Source organism: Rhinolophus sinicus, chromosome 3 (genome assembly GCF_057876585.1).
Source record: "Rhinolophus sinicus isolate RSI-liver-muscle chromosome 3, RSI-T2T, whole genome shotgun sequence".
NCBI classification, from domain to species: domain Eukaryota; kingdom Metazoa; phylum Chordata; class Mammalia; order Chiroptera; family Rhinolophidae; genus Rhinolophus; species Rhinolophus sinicus.
This window is the reverse complement of record NC_142503.1, coordinates 129243725-129260530: the sequence shown is the minus strand read 5'-3', so window position 1 is coordinate 129260530 and position 16806 is coordinate 129243725.

The window sequence follows — 16806 nt, the reverse complement described above, 5'->3', positions numbered from 1 at the left end:
AACTTTTGCAACAAATTTGTTTTGCAACAGTGTTCATGTCATCTCAGGAGCCATCTGCCAATCACCCCTTGCTGGGAGAAATGGATAAAAGCTGCAAAACTAAGAGAATCATTAACAGAACAACAATAAAGGTGAAGAAGGAAATTATTTCCAAACTTGAAAGTGGTGTCTGTGTATGTGATCTGGCAATGCAGTCTGGTATTGCCAAATCTACAATTTGTACCATCTCAAAAAATAAAGCCATTGAAGGAGCCATTGTTGCAAGAGCTGTTAAAATACTTACAAGACAGAAAACAGGCAATTGAAGAAGTGGAAAAATTGCTTTTCATATGGATAAATGAAAAATAGTTGGCTGCTGACAGCATTTCTGAGAGCACAATTTGTGAAAAAGCTTTACATTTGCATGCTGACCTCATCAAAAACACCCCTGGAACAAGTGCTGAGAGTGATAGTTTCAAGGAAAGTAGAGGGTGGTTTGAAAAGTTTAAGAGGAGAAGTGGCATACACAATGTGGTGACACATGGTGAAGCGGCCAGTGCCAACAAAGAAGACGCTGACCAATTTGCTTTGGAATTTAAAGATTATGTAGAGGCAGAGGGTATCCTTCCCCAACCAGTTTTCAACTGTGATGAGACAGGCCTCTTTTGGAAGAAAATGCCAAAGAGGACCTACAAACAAAGGAGGAGAAATCATTGCCAGGACACAAGCCCATGAAAGACAGGCTAACCCTTTTTTTTTTGTGGGAATGCAAGAGGGGATTTTAAGTTGAAGCCTTTGCTAGTCTACCATTCTGAGAACCCCAGGGTATTTAAGAAAAACAATGCCATATAAAGTAAGTTGCATGTGATATGGAAGGCAAACAGCAAAGCTTGTGTAACCAGGCAATTTTGTATTGAGTGGGTTCATGAAGTGTTCGGGCCAAGTGTAAAAAACCTCCAAGACAAAAATCTTCCAATGAACTGTCTGCTTGTTATGGATAATGCTCCAGCTCAACCCCCAGGCATGGAGGACGAGTTGATGGAAGAGTTCAGTTTTTTCAATGCACAGTTTTTGCCCCCCAACATAACTCCTCTCATCCAGCCCATGGACCAGCAGGTCATATCTAATTTTATGAAGCTTTGCACCAAAGCGCTGTTGCAAAAGTGCTTTGAGGTGATCTTGGACACAGAGCTAACACTCAGAGCGTTCTAAAAGAATCATTTCAATATCCTACATTGCTTACATCTCATAGACAAAGCATGGGGGGACGTGTCTCACAGAACAATGAAGTCAGCATGGAAGAAATTGTGGCCCGACGCTGTCCCTGAACGTGTATTTGAGGATGTTGAAGAGGACGCTCCTATGTTGAGGATATTGTGTGTCTGGGAAACTCCATGGGCTTGGAAGTGAGCAGTGATGATGTGGAGGAGTCAGTGAGGACCACAAGTCTGAACTCACCGCAGAAGAACTTCAATAAAACATTCTGACGGAGCAGCAACAGGCGGCAACTGAGGAACTGTCTTTGGAGGAGGGAAGAGAAAGTGTTTTAACTGCACTGATCAAAGAAATTTATGCAAAAAGGGTTGAAGTGCAAAGTTTTGTTGAAAAATATCACCCTGATAAAGCTGCTGTAAGTCATGCCACTAACACTTTCAATGACAATGCTATGTTTCACTTTAGACAAATTTTAAAACATTGGAAAAAGCAAATGTCAATTGAAAAATTGTTAGAGAGAAAAAGATCAAGTGAGTCTCACCCAGGTGTCAATGGTTTAAAAATCAAGGGAAGGAATGGCAGGAGAGGAGTCACCTACAGTGATTATGGAAGAGGGCTACAAAACACCTGAACAACACTCACCTATTGCGATTCTGTAAGAGGACAAAAGAGCACCTGAAGAATAGTCACCTATTGTTATTATTGAGGGGACCCCCCCATGCAAACCATGGCTATCATCATTGTGGGTAAGAAAAAATTACATTTTCATTTTTATCATCTACAATGGTGTTTTTCCATTGTGTTTATTTATTTTTGCTTTTACAGTACAGTATATTGTGTTTATTACTTTCATTGTGTATCATTTTATAGATCTATGGTATCATTCGATAGTAAAATCATGCTAAGTAGCTATTTTAGGGGTTGAGTTTAAAGGTCTGGAGTGGATTAATCGATTTTGCATTCATTTCCCTTGGAAACCATGCCTCGGTTTTGAACATTTCAGAACTCAAATGGACTCCTGGAACGATTTTGTTTGAAAACTGAGGTACCAATATTTGTTTCTATATTTGACCGCCAGAGGGCGATGTTGCATAAACCTGAAATGTCTCAGTTAATAAGTTTTACCTCCCTCCTAGGAAAGAATTGACCTCAAAGCTCACTGAGGTGCACATTCTGAGCAGACTCAACACCAGGAGCAGTCATTGTCAAGGAAGCATCTTTTACTAACAGCCTCTAGAACTTGCCTAAGCAGGATCTCTTGAATCTCAGATTTTCCCATTTAAAAGGACTCAGCATACTTGGTCACATTCCTTCCTGCTCCTCAGGGGAGATCATCCAGAATACAACTCAGCTCTCTCACTGCCTAGGCATGTTCTCAGCGATACTTTTGCTGCTTGGAATGCTCTTCACAGTGAGTAAGTAATATTGTATTGCATGCTTCTGCCTCCATGGAAGGAACATGGTTCTGACTGGAATCTGACCAGAGACAGAGTCTCATTAGAGGTAGGTCTGTCCTAGTCTCACTAACTCCGCATTGATGTTGCAGGTGGAACCAGAGCCCAGTCAGTGAGCCAGCCTGAGGGTCACATCACTGTCTCTGAAAGAACCTCTCTGGAGCTGAGGTGCAACTATACATCCACTAGATCTGTTTATCTCTTCTGGTACGTCCAATACCCCAGTCAAAACCTCCAGCTTCTTCTCAAGTACGTAGCAGGGAATACCCTGGTTAATGGCATCAAAGATTTCCAGGCTGAATTTAAGAAAAGTGACAACACCTTCCACCTGAGGAAATCATCAGCCCATTGGAGCGACTCGGGTGTCTACTTCTGTGCTGTGAATGACACAGTGGCTGAGACTGCAGGGGGAGCTGAACACAAACCTCCTGAGACACTGGAGTTTTCACAGACTCAAGGACACAGCCTGACCCGTTTTTAGCAAGGTCTCTCACTTGATGAAAATGAGCAGGGTGAGGCGTGCGGCCTATGGAGTAATTGGCTCCTGAGGAAAAAAAGGAATTTTAACGTATTCCTTCTTTTACTACTGGGTCATGTCAGACGAGATCCACAAGAGACAGACCTGTCACAATATTCTCCTTCCCCTTGGAGGTACTGCGGGCTAGAGGGTCAGGATTCTATTTAATGTGCCCAGTACTGAACTTCTGATGTTTCACCTTCTGAACTCACCTCCAACATGCTCCTCCCACTACCTTTTGCTTTTCAATTGATGGCAACTTCATTCCTTCAGTATCTCTGGTAATAACCTCAGAGATATCTTTGACTATTATTTTTCTGCTTATATCTAATCCATTAAGAAAATCAGTCAGCCCTATCTTTAAAAATTGAACCATAGTCTTACCACTGTTACCATCTCCACTGCTACCTCTTTGGTCACGCCATCCTCATCTCTGAAATGAATTACTCTGAGAGAATTCTAATGGTTGCCCTGCTTGTTCTCCTATAGTCCCTTCCTAATGCAGCAGTGTCTTGCTCAGTTTGGGCAGCTATGACAACTGCCATTGACTGGGTGGCTTATAAACAACAGAAAGTTATTTCTCACAGTTTCAGATGTTAGAAGTATAAGATCAGGTGCCGGCACAGTTGGTTCTTGTGAGAGCCTGCTTCCAGGCTGCAGCCTGCCCATTTCTCACTGTATCTTCATGTGACAGAAACCAGGAGAAAAACAAAACAAAACACAAGTTCTGTTGGGACTTATAAAAAAGCACTAATCCCATTCAGGTGGGCTCCACTCTCATGATCCCATCTAATCCTAGTTACCTCCCAAAGGCCTCATGTCCTAATACCATCACATAGCGGGGTGTGGTTTCAACATATGAATTTGGAGGGGAGGGTTCAAACGTTCACTCTATAACAAGCAGCCAATGAGATACTTTAAAACAGGTCACATTATATCACTCCCTGTGGGGACTGAGCCCCAGAAAGTAGTTTCCAGGCTCTCGGCCTCACATAGACAGGTGCTGGCTCAGGTAGTAAATGGCCATCAATTGTGATTGCATGGCTATCAGCTGTGGCTAGTTGGGCGTCAGCTGTAGCCAGTGAGCCATTGGCCACTAATATAACTGCTGTGGCTACGCTAGCAGAAGAAAATGGGGGCTAGCAAGATGATGGTGGCTGGGCTGGCGAGTGTGGATGGCGGTTTGCGGACAGTGTGGATCCAGCCTCCATTGAGAGTATAGTGCCGCCAGAGAGAATATAGTGGTATGACTCCCCTATCTATGGCTCTGTGGGTGTTCCTTTTTGGCCTCACCATATCCTGCGTTCTTGTATGGGGAGCGGTAGCAGAGACCCCACAGGCCGCCCCACATGACAAACGGCGCAGCGAGCAGGGTCTCCCGCATGACACTCCCCTATTCAAATCCTTGCAATAGATTCCTATTTCTCTCATAATGGAAGGCAAAGTCTTTACAATGGCCTGCAAGAGTCTACATGATGTATCTGCCATTATATTTTTAAAATCCTCATAGAAAACAAACAACCTTTCAACTCTGTGTTCTCTTGTAGCGAAAGTCTGGCTACAGAACTTACACTAAAATAAAGATAATCTTAAATGAAGGAAAACTGAGAGTTTTTTTTAGTAAGCAGAGCTGCTCTATAAGAAATTATGAAGGAAAATGATATCAGAGGAAAATTAGGAATCAAGAATAAAGGAAGAGCAACAAAAAATGGTAAATATATGGTAATATACAAGAAACTAGTTTTCTTTTCTTACTTAAAATATGCATGATGAAATCAATCATTATAACATTGCCTGCTTGAGTTTTCAAGTCTGAAGATGAAAGACACCTACAATTCTAACATAAAGTAGGGAGCATAAAATAATGTATACAATTGTAAGATTTCTAATTTTGCTTGAAACACTGAAATAATAACTCTAAACAGACTGGGAATGTGTCGGTAATAGTCATTCTGCAATGATTAAAAGGCCACTAGAAACACAATACAAAAAGAAATAGTCAAGTAGCAAATGGATAAATTATAATAGAATACTGAGGAACAAAAACAGAGCACACAAACAAAAAAAGAATAATAAAATGATAGTCCAAAATTTAATATATCAATATTACATTAATTATAAATGGTCTCAACACACAAACTTAAAGTCAGAGATTATTAGTATGGTTTTTCATTTTTTAAAAAAACTTGCCTATATACTGTCTCCATGAAACCCAATTTAAATATAATGACATAGATTAAAAGTAAAAGTATGGAAAATGACATCCATGCAAACACTAATATTGAAGAGCTATATTAATGTCAGACCAGAAATAAAGATTGGTCTAGTTAATTAAATTTTGTTTTCTCTTCCCTCAAATCCCCCAAATTCCAAATCAGTTTGCCTTCTATGTCAGTAGCAGTACAACTTACAAATTTTTCTGATATTCAAATGCAATTTCAAGGATAAATGTTAACGTATGTGAAGAAGCATTTTCCTTGAGCCTGGACGGTGTTAGTTGCTTAAGGTTACACATTGTGCCCAGATTCAAGTGACAGAAACACCCCGTGTTCTTTAGTATGTGTGTGCGTTCTGTGTGTATGTCTGTGTGTTCTGTGGTGTGTGTGTTGCCAGTGGGCCTCTCCACAAACTTGCTTGTCTTTTCTGTTCCTTGCATTTAAAATGAAGGGTCACCTTTCAAAGATCACTCCTCTTTGCTTTGGTTATTTTCCTCTCTTGTCACCTCCACAGAAGGCATGCAGTATCACATCTTTCATTGAATTGTCTCCTGTAACATAGGCCTGAAGTAATTGTTACTGTTGTTCATGTAGTATGTATGGTATGCTTTTATTACATTTACAGAGATATTTGTCTCTCGCACTATATCATAAACTTTCTGAAGGAAGATACAGTGTCTAATTTATGTTTGTATTTTCATAGGTCTAGAATACTCTGAAATATAATGGCTAACTGGATTAATTCACACTGGAGGGCTCATTTTTTCTAAGTTCATAGGTAAGAATTAAACGGATTATTTTCCTATTGTTACAGACAATTTCATTATATGAAATAGTTTATTTTCATAAAAAGGCACTGTGGGTCGGATTGTCCTATCTATTGTAATCTCTGTCCTTGTGGACACTTTTGGAGCTTCAAGTCAGTCCACAGGTACAGCCCTAGAAAGGCAGGCTGGGCTGAGGCTGAGCCAAAGTATTAGTCATTTAGGCTTTTCTTAAACCAAGGACTACTGTGAGGCACCTAGTTGTAAATAGTCATTGAAAGATTTCAGAAATTCTATGAGTGTGCAAATGAGGGTCAGTAAGAGTAAAGAGGGAAAAACCTTGTGTGTGAAGAAAAATGGAATCATTATCAGCACATAAGAAACATGCTTCTTGCGAATATTCTTCTCAATTAATAGCTTCGCCTTATTCCTGGATGCAAGTACTAGCAGTTGGTGGCTGTGATGCATGTGTCTGTATCTACATTGTTATCATTATCTTGATCTACGTCATTATCATTATCTATCAGAAAAGACTCCTGGAGCAAACAGAGTCACATGAAGCAAAAGGGAAGATGGAGAATTCCGAAGTATAGATTTCAGAATTTTCTAAACTTTTTATTGCCTAAAATATTTAGATATCAGGGGAAATATGAACTTCCATTTCACAGTTTCAAAATTATTTCCAAACCATTGAATGCCGCCTTTTCTTTAATATTCTTTCTGTCTCTTTCCTGTAACTAGAAAACCAAAATGAGGAAAGAGAGAGAAAGTAAGGGGGGAAAAGGAGAATATGGAAGCAGAAATGTAATGAGAAGGGACAGTGGGAGGAAAAGAGGAAGACAGAGGTATTAGAAAACAGGTTGACTGAACTGCAAACCTGAACCGCAGGACGATTTTACAATAAAAATTAGAAAAACAAAACATATTATACAGCAGCAAGGAAAATACATAAAAGCAATGTGTAAATTGATCCTAATTTTCTTCTCACAATTTACAGGCTTATTAGGTTCATTTCTTATAACAATATTTCCCACAAGTCTTGGTGATTCCAGGAAAGTCCCAATCCATATATTTCATATATTCCAATAATAGGAATTCATTAAGTAGAGAATACATAACATTTTTGTTCTTATTATTTTGTATGACTGGAATGACACTCATAGAACTAATTCATGGGTAAGTAAAGATCCTTTTGTTAGAACACTAACCAAGTTATTTGGATTGAAAACTGTGGGTGTTCTTTCTATGATCCTCCCCAGACTGTAATTAGCATAGATAAGGGAGGAGGCCTCCCTTTCCTTCTTACACAATAGTTCATCCAGGATTCTCAGACAATGTCCCTCAAGTAATAGAATAAGGATCTTTCTGTCCCCCCTCTCTCTCTCACTGCTCTCCAGCACATTGTCTTTCAGGGTGAAACTGGGGGGTAGGGCTTCCTGTCACAGCCTGGCAGGGTTTGTCTGGTGAGACTGTTTGGTCGCAGGAGCAGGAACAGTTCCAGAGCCCAGTCCTGCCACTCACCACCACAGGGTATAGTTAAATATACCTGAGGGTGAAAATCTCCGGAGCAGCAAAGCGAAGCATCATGAAGAGGCTGTTGGGCACTGTGCTGGCGCTTTTGTGCACCCAGGTTTGCTGTAAGTTGGGGCTGTCCCAGATGGGCATCTGAAAGCAGTATTATTGAGGGAGGGAAGGAGAGAGGAGGAAAAGTCGCTGATGAATCTTGCAGACTTTCTACCCTTTTCCTAATTTATGAGGGCCTTTTCTGGGTTTTGTGGGTGTGATAGTGCCCATCGCCTGTGACTGTTTCTCCGTCTCTCATCAGGTGTGAGAGGGGCGCCGGTGGAGCAGAGCCCCACAACCCTGAGCCTCCAGGAGGGAGCCAGTTCTACGCTGCGGTGCAAATTTTCCACCTCTGCTAGCAATGTGCAGTGGTTTTGCCAAAATCCTGGGGGAGGTCTCATCAACCTGTTTTACATTTCTTCAGGGAGAAAGGTGAAGGGAAGATTAAGCGCTACGACAGACCCTAAAGAACGCAACAGCTCATTGCATATTTCCTCTTCCCAGACCACAGACTCAGCCGTTTATTTCTGTGCCGTGGAGCCACAGTGTCCCCAGGCACCTGCCTGTACATAAACGTCAGCTGGGCTCAGCTCCTCCTCCAACCACAATCACATCACAAAATCCCCACACAGCCTTTACACAGCTTAATGTTCCTAACCCACACTGGTAGGGTTTTAACCACAGATACTTTTGGGCCTTACAGGTTGGAGACTTTGGTCTTTATCTTTCCTTCTCAGTCTACTCCTCTTCCTGCACTATATCCCTCTCACTTGGAACTAGCAGAGTAGCTGATAAGAGGACAGAACTAATATCAATATTTAAGCCACAGTATGCTGGATCCCAAAAGAGTAAAAGGTGAAAGGAATAAAAAGAACAGAAAAATTACTCCAATAAAGATGTTATTACACAATCACCCAGCTTAGTGGGTGTCTCCACGATGTTCAGGTCAGCCTCACCGCAATATGTCCCAAGACAACCGCAGGTACTTACATCCCATACTGCTAGAGCAGCACAACAAACAAACAAAAATTGCTGACTGTTTATATATTGACAAATCTCTGGAAACACTTTAAAATGTATATTCCATTCAACTAAGTCCCATTCGTGTTCTCAAAGTTTGTTTTATATTCTAGGGTATGATCTATCCTGGAGAATGTTGCCTCCATGCTTGAGAAGAATGCGCATCCTGTTGCTGTAGGGTGGATGTCTGTAGGTCTACTTGGTTTATAATGTTCAACTTTTCTGTTTCCTTGTTGATATTCTGCCTACTTGTTTTATTATTGAAAATGAGATATTGAAGTTTCCACCTATAATCGTTGAATCATCTGTTTCTCCCTTCAATTCTGTCCATTTTTGCTCCACGTATTTACCAAAATACATGTAAAATCACTTTATATAATTGCTCTTTAATTCAGTTAGGACACAAAAGGAGAATAAATACGCAGTTACACTGTATTTTATAATTACCTAAATAATTACCTCTCTTGTTAGGTACATATATGTTTATAACTGTTATATCTTTCTGATGGATTGGACCTTTATCATCATAAAATACTTCATCTCTAGTAACATTTTTTTGGTTTAAATTTTATCTTGTCTAATAATATGATAGCAGCTCCAGATCTCTTATTTGCTGTTTGTATGATATCTTTCTCCTTCCTGTTAGTTTTAACCAATTTTTAAGTTTGAATTGAAAGGGTGTTTCCTGTAGATAGTATATAATTACATATCAGTTTTTAAAACAGTTTGATAATCACAGCTTTTTGATTGAAATGTTTAATCCATTTACATTTAATGGTCTTACTGATATAGTTGGATTTATGTCTGTCATTTTAGTTTTGTTTTCTATATGTCCCATGTCTTTTTTGGTCCTTTGTTCTTCCTTTACTGCTTCCTTTCGCATCAAGGGAATATTTTGTAGTGTAATATTTTAATTCCTTTCATACTTTTCACTGCATTTTCCAATTATTTTCTTATGGTTACTTTAGGGTTTATGACACGCATCTTAACTTATTAGTATATACTTTAAAATTTTACTAACTTAATTGCTGTGACGTATGGAAAAGTTACTCCTATGGAGTTCTATTTCCTCTTCGTCCTTTTTGTGCTATAATTCTTATTCATATTACATCTATATATGTTATAAACCACCAATTTATTGTTATAATTATTACTTTACATTTTTATAACTTCATGTCTTTTAAGAAAATGAGAGAAAAAAATGAAAACAAGTATGTGTTTATGGGATTTGTTGTATTTACCTTCTTATGTACCGTTTCTGGTTTTCTTCATTTATTCCTGTGGATTCAAGTTACCATCTGGTGTCATTTCTTTGTCCCAATACAGGTTTGAACTACCTTTATACTTTTATTGTCAAATACATTACATTTCTATATGTAATCGGCACAGCAATGCAATTACATACAAATCATTTTATATAATTGCTCTTTAATTCAGTTAAGTGAAGAAAGGAGAATAAATATGCAATTATACTGTTATATAATTACATAAAAAATTGCCTCTAATGATGTACTTTTGTGTGTGAGTGAGGATGCAGATTACTGTCTGGGGTCATTTGCTTTTAGCCAAAGAACTTCCTTTATTATTTCTTGTAAAGCAGATCTGAGAGCAATGAATGCTCTCAGTTAGTATTTATCTGGGAATGTCTTTTTTTAATCTTAATTTTTCAAAGATACTTTTGTCAATTATAGGATTTCTCATTGATGGTATTTTTTCTTTATGGGTTTTCCTTCGAATAGTCTGGGTCCACTGTTTTTTGTTGAGAACTCCGTTTTTAATTTTATTTGAATTACGTTGTACGTAAAGATTTGTTTTTCTCTTTTACTTTCATGATATTCTGTTTATCTTTCAACATTGTTACTCTGTGTCTGAGCGTGAATCTCTTTGAGTTTATCCCACGTAGACTTATTGAGCTTCTGAAATGAGTAGATTGCTTTTTGTCAGTTTGAGGTAGTTCTCAGCCATTATTTCTTCAAATATTTTTTTCTGTTACTTTCTCTCTCCTTCCCTTCTGGTACTACCATTATGCATATGTTGGTGTTCTTAATGATGTCCCATATTTCTCTATGTCTGTGTTCATTTCTCGTCATTCTTTTTTTCTCTCTGTCTTACAGATTGAATAATCTTTGTAGATCTGCCTTCAAGTTCACTGATTCCTTATTCTAGGAGCTCAGATCTACAATTGAGCCCCTTTAGTGAATTTTTCTTTTTGGTTATTATACTTTCCAACTCCAGAATTTCCATTTTGTTCCTTTCAAAAATGATTTCTACCTCTTTATGGGTATTCTCTGTTTGATGAGATGTTGTCAACATACATTCTTCTTTAAGCATGATTTCCTTTAGTTTTTAAAAACACATTTAAACTAGGTACATTGAAAACTTTCTCTGATAAGTCCAACCTCTGAACCCTTTCCATAGTTGTTTCTATTGTCCAATTTTTTCCTGTGAAAGGGTCACACTTTCTGTTTCTTTTCATGTCTCATAATTTTTGTTGAAAACGGAACATTTTAGACAATGTATTGTATATAGTTTCCTATGGATGCTGTTATGGGTAGAATTATGCCTCTCCCACCCCAATTTGTATGTTGAAGTCCTAACCCCTAGTATTTTAGAATGTGACCTTCTTTGGAAATAAGGTCATTACAAATGTAATTAGTTAAGATTAGGTCATTAGGATGGGCCCTAATTCAATATGACTGATGTCCTTATAAAAAGAGGAAATTTAGACACAGAGACAGACACACAGGGAGAATATCACATGAAGATGAAGGCAGAGATGGGAGTGATGTTTCTACAGCCAAGGCGCACAGAAGATTGCTACCAAACCATCAGAAGCCGAGGAATGGGACAGATTCTTTCTCAGAGCCCTCAGAAGGAATCATCTTTTCTGATGCATTGATCTTGGACTTCTGGCCTTCAGAACTGTGAGACAATAAGTTTCTGTTATTTAAGCTTTCTAATTTGTAGTACTTTGTTACAGCAACTATAGAAAATGAATAAAGGTGCTATAATAAATTCATGACAGCTGTATTTGTGGTGGTCAAATATGAAAGCCACCCAAATGTTCTTCATTGGATGAATGGATAAGTATACTAGGGTACATTCATATAGTGGAATACTATTTAGTAATAAAAAGGAATAAACTACTGATACATGCAACAACTTGGATGGATCTCAAGGGTATTATGCTGACTGAAAATAATCAATTTCAGAAGGTTATATAACGTATGATTACACTTATTAAATTATTATGATTCCATGCATAATACATGATTCCATGTATATAACATTTTCAAAAGGACAAAATAATAGGGATGGGAAAACCATCAGTGGTTGCCGGAGTTTACCAGGGTTGTAAGAATGGGGAAAGTGTGCAACGGGAGTTTCTTTAGGATAATGGAACAGTATGTTGATTGTAGTGAAACTATACATGGATAAAATTTCTTAGAGTTATACATCAAAAACAGTGCATGTAAAAACTGGTGAATCAGAGTAATATCTGTAGTTTAATAGCATTGTATTAATCCTAGTTTTGATCATTCTACTATGATCACTGGATCACAGATGTTATCATTGGAAAAAGTTGGGTGAAATGTACAAGAGAATTCTGCAATGATTTTGCAACTTCTGTGTGAGTCTAAAATTATTTCAAGATAAAAAGTAAGCAGTTGAGGCAACCCGATTCCTAAACACTGCTAATTGGAGTACAAACTGGACAATGACTTCAGCAGTTTCTCATAGAATTAAACATACATCTTACACAACTCAGCGATTCTTCTTCTAAGCATTTACTCAAGGCAAATGAAAACATATGTCCACAAAACTTTAAAAAGTTATTCACAGCAAATTTATTAAAAATAGAAATAAACTAGAAAAAATATCTCCAAATGACAGATCAAATAGTGCCATACACATGCACACACACACACACACACACACACACACACAGTTATGTTAGTTAGCTATAAAATAGGACCACTGATACCCATAACAGCATGGATCAACCTCAGTAACATAATGCCTAGCAAGATTCCAGATATAAAACATACTGTTTCATTGCATTTATATGAACTTCTAAAATAAGCAAACTAATCTATGGTGAATGCAGAACAATCATTACCTCTGTGAGTTGCGAACTTTTTGGGTGGGCACAAGGGATTTGGATGGAGTGAAAGAAATATTCTACAGTTTGAAAGGGGTGTGGCTTAAAAGTCTGTAATTTTCAAACTCCTCTGACTCTATACTTATGACCCATTTAAACACTGTATAATTATACTTTAATAAAAAATAAAGTACAAAAATTAAACAAGAACAAAAACAAGGCAATAAATGGGGAAATCCAATGCTACATTTGATGAGCTTAAAACAGACCGATATTTGATAAAACAATAGAAAATACTTCATATAGTAGACTGAATAATGACTCTCAAAGATGCCCATCACATAATCTCTGGAATATGTGAATATATTATCTTATATGGCAAAAGGGACTTTGCAGATGTGATTATTTAAAGGTCTTGACTTGGAAAGATTATTCTGGATTATTCAAGTGGGTCCAATGTAATCAGAAAGGTCCTTATAAGAGGGAGGCAGGAGAGTCAGAGGATAGAAGGCAATGTGATGACAGAACCCGGGGAGAAAAGGCCACGTGATGCAAAAGTTAGGACAGACTCCAGAGGCTGAAAAAGGCAAGAAAACAGATTATTCTCTGCAGATTTCAGAGGAAATGGAACAGCTGGTACCTTGATTTTATCACTGTGACACTGATTTTGGACTTCTGCCCTTCAGAATTGTAAGAGAATAAATGTGTAGTTTCAAGCTACCAAGTTGGTGGTAATTTGTTAGGAAAGTAATGAAAACAATTGTAGGAAAGATTAAAAATCAGACATAACTAGAGTTACAGTAGCAATTTAAAATTTATTAATAAAAAGTTACTAATCCTTGAACCAATAAATTGTAAAACTGTTAGGAAAAAGCACAATTTTATAGAAAAATATGTATTACCAAAAGTACCTCAAGAAGAAACAGAAAAACTAGATAGATAGCCACTAAAATAGTTTGATAATTAAAAATTAAAATTCATAAATAATTTGTAATAGAAGGTGAATTTTTAACATGCATATGTCTCCTGCTACGAAATTAAAAATAAGATACATAGTAGGATGTATATGTGAACCATATACTCGAAAAATGGGAGGAAATATTTGCAAATCATATGTCTGTAAGGGGCAAATATTCAAAATACATAAAGAACTCAGAACTCGATAAAAAAAATCTGATTAAAAATGAGCAAAGGATCTGAACAGACATTTTTCTAAAAGAAGATATACAAATAGCCAACAGGTACATGAGACGGTATCTTGAAAATATATCTGCAACTCCATAAATATATATATATATTATATATATATTATGGCTGAATATTACTCAGCCATAAAAAGAAGGAAATCCTGACATTTTTGACAACATGGATGGAACTTGAGAGCATTATGCAAAGTGAAATAAGTCAGATAGAGAAAGACAAATAGTTTATGATCTCACTTAAATGTGGAACATAAAGAGAAAAAAAATAAACCTCATTTTATTTAGCCAGAAGTGGAGTTTGGGGATTGGGAGAAATGGGTGAAGGTGATACAAAAGTACACACTGACAGTTGTAAGATAAATAAGTTCTGGGGATGTAACGTATAATACGGTGACAATAGTTTAAAAACTATATACGTATATGAATTTCTCTAGTTCTCAAATTTAGTTTTGCTTTTTTCTTTGCTAGAAGTTTGAAAAGTTGGATAAGAAATTTGGAATAGTATGTATATCTGATTGGAGTGTTGAGGTTTTTCCTGCAGGCCCCCCCTAAGAGCTCAATCTCCCCCTTATTGGAGATGTCCCCGGCAAGCTCCCCCTAAGAGCTCTGCCCCCTCCTCTTCCCATACCTTACCAGAGATGACTCCTACAGGCACCATAGTTAGAGGCCTCCCTGTCAAAACAAAGTTGAGGGATCACAGCTGCTAGGGACGGCTCTCCCTGGCACCCCGGCCAGACTTCCCCCCCTCAAGCCGGAGGCCTAAGCATATAAAAGTAAAACCCCTGACCCTAGTCAGTGCTCAGTTCTTTGGGAAATATCCCACTGGGCCCACTAGTGTAATAAAGCTGAATTCTCCTTACCCTCTGGGTGCCATTTGTGTCTCTCGGTCCTCATCGATATTCTGCAACAGGAGTAGCTTTCTTTGTGCTGAAATATTCAAGATTAAAACACAATATAATACTAGGTTGGAAGGTCAGCATCAGAGGATAGCCATGGTCAAGGATGTAGAAGGGAGAAAGAATAGGAAAGACCTGGAACCTCAGTTATGATTCTGTGGTTTTATATGGTGCATGAGTTTGGGGATTTCTATAAAGGAACCAAGGAACGTCTGAGGAAAGTTTACCATAGAATAACTCAATGTTTTTTCATTTACATTTCTTTAGGAGGTGGTCAAACAAAACTAAATTATTTCAGTTTGATAATTTGACATAAACTCTTTCACTAGCTGAATTTTCAGTATAAAATGGAAAAGAATCTTTAATCTTTCAAAGTCCAGATAGAATATTTTTATTTGGGAAAACATTTATACTATTAGTAGTTTTGATTTTCATTGATGAAACAGCACTTGGGGACAGATTTTGTCTTCACAATAACTATAATGAGAATTGAAGTATTGCACCAAGCAATATGCATACACTCACGGCAACAACATGGCCAAATATTTGCATTTAGAGGACCCATGGATTCTCCCTTCCTAGAACTTCTAATAAATTAAGCATAGAGTTACATTATAAATGAAAATGATTTCACTGCTATTACCATTTGGTATTTCAACACACACTAGAGTGAATATAAAAGTCAGAAGCTTATTTTGATATTTATCTGAGTGATGTTTGTTGTGAAGTTACCATTTTTCACGGTTTGGTGGGTAAGTAGGAGGAAAAGGAGGTGATCACTTCTTGTTTGTCTATTGTAGGGAAGCCAAGGGTCAGTGAGCACATTTCACCTAGAACCAGGTTGGAGGCAATAGAACCATCAAAACATGAATGAATATTTGCAATCAACAGCCAGGCTTAGCAATAAAGTAGTTTCAGATAAGTTCCTCAGATCTTATCACAGATGAATTTGCTAAACTTGGACATTTTAAGTAGGAAATCTCCTTCCAATACTTCCTTCAATAGTAAGCTTTATGCTTGTCCTTGACCAGAGAGAATCACTTATCATTAAATCACAAAGAAAGGCAAAATAACATTTAAGATCGGCCAAATCTCCCAACCTGGGGCTCACAACATATTCAATCTTGACCCAGCCACAATCCACATTTCAGAGCCAGTGCTATGTGCAGCTGAGGCAGTACTCTCAGGAACACAGAGCAGGACCCTTTCATCAACAGAGAAATCCTGGTTCATGGTGCTCCCCTGGCTGCTGTGGGCATTTATGGTCTCTTCTGCTTGGTTACAAATAATTGCAAAGCAGGGCATCATTGGCCTCCTGTCAGCACTGAGAGGTGAAACGGCACAGAAGAGTACATGTCTCCACTCATTATAAACTCTCTTCCCTGTACCACTCATTGATGATTTGACAGCTAAATTCCCCATTATCATGTCACAGCACACAAAACTTCAGCTACTGACTTTTGTGGTGTTGACATGCACTAAGAGCTTGCAGTCTGTGGCTAACACATCCCGTAGGGGCCGATTACAGTGCTGTGTCACAGACAGAGGTGGCAAGCTCATCTTCAGTCTACTTTACAAATAAGAATCATAATAAAAAACACCCCAGGCACAGATAACAAGTGAGACTGAACACTTTGCCCCAATGGGACAGAGAATGTGACCTCATGACCATTCTAGACACATGATCGAATGAGTGTAATTCTGCTGTGGAGACAACAAGACTGAAGATCCTGATCCCCTTCAGAGTCTAATAGATAAAATCCAACATCAGATTTTAAAAGAATAGGTTTCATTTCTGTTATAATTTCATAAAAACACAAACAACTGAGTATATTTTGAAAGTCAGAAGGACTGATTTTTCTTATCTGATTTTGAAGT